Genomic DNA, 4,269 nt, shown 5'->3' on the forward strand with positions numbered 1-4,269 from the left:
CATGCTCTCGACCTAGGTATCATTGGAAACCAGGTGATGTCATCGCATATGTGGGTGGTGAACTGAGAGGTTGGATATGGTATAGAGAGCAGGGCTAGAATCTCTACAGTGAAATAAGCCAATAAACACTAACCAGAACAGCAATGGACAAGGCATATTTTACATTAAGGAGAGGCATGCTAATCGAGTGATCAATAAGGGTCCGTGAGTAGAGGTTGGTTGGGGTCGTGGCGATCCAGACAGCTGGCCGGGTATATTGGCTATCGGTAGCAGCATAGGATGGAGGTCCTGTTGTAGAATCCTCGTGCGTTTCCGTCGGTAGGTTAGTGGGTTGTTCCGTGTAGTGGGGTTCCGTGTGGTAGAGGGGATCAATCCAAATTGGCAAAATAGATATAGTGACCCAAGGAAAAAATAAAATAAATAAATAATAATAATATAATAGTTGTCCAATATACTTGTTCAAATAGCAGCCGATAAAGACAGCTACACGATTAGCGGGGCTCAGATGAGCGTCAGGTAAAGTCGGAACGGAGGTGCCAGTTGGATAAATCCCCTCGGGCAGATAACGTCGGCAGTCAGTCGCGGCAGTCAGTCGTGAAGGCCGGTGGGGTTCCGTATCTGCAGCAGCAACAAAAAGAACGGGTCCGGATGGTGACTGGAACTCCTCAGCTGGCTAGCTCCAGAACGATTTGAGTTTGCTCCGGGGTCGACGTAAGCCAATAGTCACACGGTTTGCAGCTAGCTAGCTGCGAAATCAAGGTGCAAGTGTCCAGAGCTGCGCTGGAATCCGGGGAAACTGAGAGAAAAAAGAGTCCCGGAAATGCTCCGGTCCGAGTCGCGTTGCACAAAAGTGCCGGTAGATTATCGAGCTAAAGGAATAGCTGATGACCACTAAACGTGGGCAGCTGAAACACCAACGCTAGCCAGCAAAACCGGCTAATTTCGGGGCAGCTACAGATTAGCTTCTGGCTAGCTATCGGAGTAGCTTCTTGGTTAGCTTTCAGGCTAGCTTCTGAATTAGCCCCTGGCTAGCTTCCACGATGGATTTTCAGATTGAGGTAAATAATACTTTTTGTAATTGGTGAAGCGGGTTGCAGAAAGCTTTTGCAGGAAAGCTTTTGTAGTTGAGTTCTTGGATAATAAAATAGAAAATAGGATATGCGAAGAAAGGTTAGTAAATATATATATATACAGGCACACGAACATACGGAACAGAAAAAGACGTCTGACTGCTAAGCACCCTTGGACGAATCAAGGTGTTGTTCTCACTGTGACGAATGTAATCTATCCAAACCAAACCTGTGAATGGCGGCCCGTCAGGAAGTCCAGGATCCAGTTGCAGAGGGAGGTGGTTTAGTCCCAGGCTCCTTAGCTTATTGATGAGCTTTGAGGGCAATGATGGTTGTTGAACAGCTGAGCTTATCAATGGAAATAGTAAATGTCTTGTAATTGCCTAGTCAAAGCCCAGACCTCAATCCAATTGAGAATCTGTGGTATGACTTAAAGATTGCTGTACACCAGCGGAACCCATCCAACTTGAAGGAGCTGGAGCAGTTTTGCCTTGAAGAATGAGCAAAAATCCCAGTGGCTAGATGTGCCAAGCTTATAGAGACATACCCYAAGAGACTTGCAGCTGTAATTGCTGCAAAAGGTGGCTCTGCAAAGTATTGACTTTGGGGGGTGAATGGTTATGCACAGTCAAGTTTTCATTTTTKGGGGGTCATATTTCTTGTTTGTTTCACCCCCAAAAATGTTTTGCATCTTCAAAGTGGTAGGCATGTTGTTTAAATCAAACGCTACAAMCCCCCCCAAAATCCATTTYAATTCCAGGATGTAAGGCAACAAAATAAGAAAAATGTGAATACTTTCGCAAGCCGCTGTACACCCCCGCCTTACTTCTTCTTCMCGTAGAGTTCTTTATTTCTATCAGCACGATGCACTGAGAACCCAGCTGGCTGTACGGACAAAGTTAGTATATCCAGAGAGATCCATGAAATCTGGAAGTAGAGCATCGCCCTGAGTTCATATACATAACCCAGATTGAAACATACCACCCCTTATGCCAAGCCTGAAATCGACAATGATAATTAACTCCATTTCATTATTGTTGAAGTGAAACAATAGCAAACAAATACAATGAAACGGAGTGATAGTCAGAGTGGATTCCAGTCTACCTAACAGTATAGCAGTGTTTCCCACAGTATAGTCATCTTCCAGTACAGATGGTATAAGGGAGATAGCCTGTAGTTCCAGTATCTATGAGAGACTCACTGTCTCCTAATCTAAATGCTGTAACTGTGACAAGGCATGCAATGTGACAGAGAAGGACTGAGGCAAAATGAAGCCTAATCACTCAACTGACTGGGTTCTAATGAGAACACAACATGACATGAGACCGAGGGGGAGAAATGGAAAGAATWAAATGTTCTAAATGATGTCCTGCATGGACAACAACTCCAGGAAACCAAATGAGTTACTGTAGTAAATATTCTAAACTTAATTGTGTTTTTGTTGACAATGCCTAAAGCCTGTACTTTTCGTAATGTTGTTGGGGGAAATAACAGGTGAATTCAAATGTAGAGAAACAACAAATCCCTATTTCTCCTAATCTAAGAAAGATCGACTGATAAAGAGTCCTTTCAAAACTGAGAGAAACGGAAACTAATTTCTCAAGTACCAATGCCTTCCATTTTCTGCATCAGTCACTCTCTGCCRTAACAGTCTGAAATGGAAAAAGGTTTCTGGGTTTCCAATAACTGAGATAAGGTGCCATGGTGAGCAGCTGAACCCTGACTATTCTGTACATCCCTGTTGTAAATATCTGAAATGGAGGAGCTCTTCTTGTTCCAGATGACTATCAGCAGCCCATAATTTTTCCAATGAGCTGGAAACAATATAACGTCACCGTAGCAACTTCTATACAACTCCCTGGAAAACAGTGACAATTGATACTGAGTGGATTATCCTGGCTAAATAAAGTGCATCAACCTCAGTGTACTAACCTCAATACAACCTCAATACAACCACAGTATACCCTCAGTGGCCAGTTTGCCTCCAGARCAGCCTGAAACCTTCGGGGGATGGCGTTCAATCGTTGCTCAATTGGTATCAAGGGACTTAACGTGTGCCAGCCTGTACAGTTGACAACAGGCAGGATGGGGCCATGTACTCATGCTGCTTACACCAAATCCTGACTAGCATGACGCAAAAGGAACCGGGATTCGTCGGAACAAGGCAATGTTTTTCCACTCCTCAATGGTCCAGTGTTGGTGATCGCGTGCCCACTGGAGACACTTCTTCTTGTTTTTAGCTGACAAGAGTGGAACCCGGTGTGGTCGTCTGCTGCAATAGCCCATCCGTGACAAGGATCTACGAGTTGTGCGTTCCGAGATGCCGTTCTGCACACCACTGTTGTACTGCGCCGTTATCAGTTTGTGGCCCGCCTGTTAGTTTCTACGATTCTTGCAATTGTCCTTCGACCTCGCTCATCAACAAGCTTGTTGTCACCCACAGGACTGCCACTGACTGGATGATTGTTTGTCACACCGTTCTCTGTAAACCCTAGATACTGTCGTGTGTGAAAAGCCCAGGAGGGTGGCCACACCTGGCACTGACGATCAAAGTCGCTTAGATCAGTTGTTTTTCCCATTCTAACAAGCTAATGATACAATACCTGGAAAATATAATAAAGAAAAAAAAAGGGACACATCAAGCATGATTTGTCTAATTTAACAGTATCACCTCAAGTTTAGTCACACTTGGTGTTCACTGTGAGAGGAATGTGTTCTGCAGGTGTTTAAAGTGAACGACACGGTTTAGTAAACGTGAACTCGTATATAGAAATCTGCTCATACCCCCGGGGAAGAATACGACGTAGTTGCTTTGCTTTTTTGACAAAGCGAGCATTTAACGAATATGCGGAAGTTTCCCCAATTTTCATACGCTGTAGAGAATGTTGGGACTGACGTAGAGTAACGTATACTAAGCATTCGAAACTTCTATCGCCAAGATAGAGTGGGAAAATAACTCTAGAGAACAAAAATTTTGTGTTGTCACGGAACCTAAGACGAACGGGCGCCACAGCCATATCCGAGCACAGTTAGGCCTATAAGTCCATTGAATCCACCACGGGCAGTTCCATCTTCACTTGGGCAGTAGCAACAGTGACTATAAAACCAATTAGTAAGCATAGGCCAAAAGCATAAAACACCTGAATAAATGTCTGCAATATGTAAGTATCACGGGAGGTCCTCTAACCCTTTGGTAACG

The sequence above is a fragment of the Salvelinus sp. IW2-2015 genome, unplaced genomic scaffold, assembly GCF_002910315.2.
Source record: "Salvelinus sp. IW2-2015 unplaced genomic scaffold, ASM291031v2 Un_scaffold2433, whole genome shotgun sequence".
Lineage (NCBI taxonomy): Eukaryota > Metazoa > Chordata > Actinopteri > Salmoniformes > Salmonidae > Salvelinus > Salvelinus sp. IW2-2015.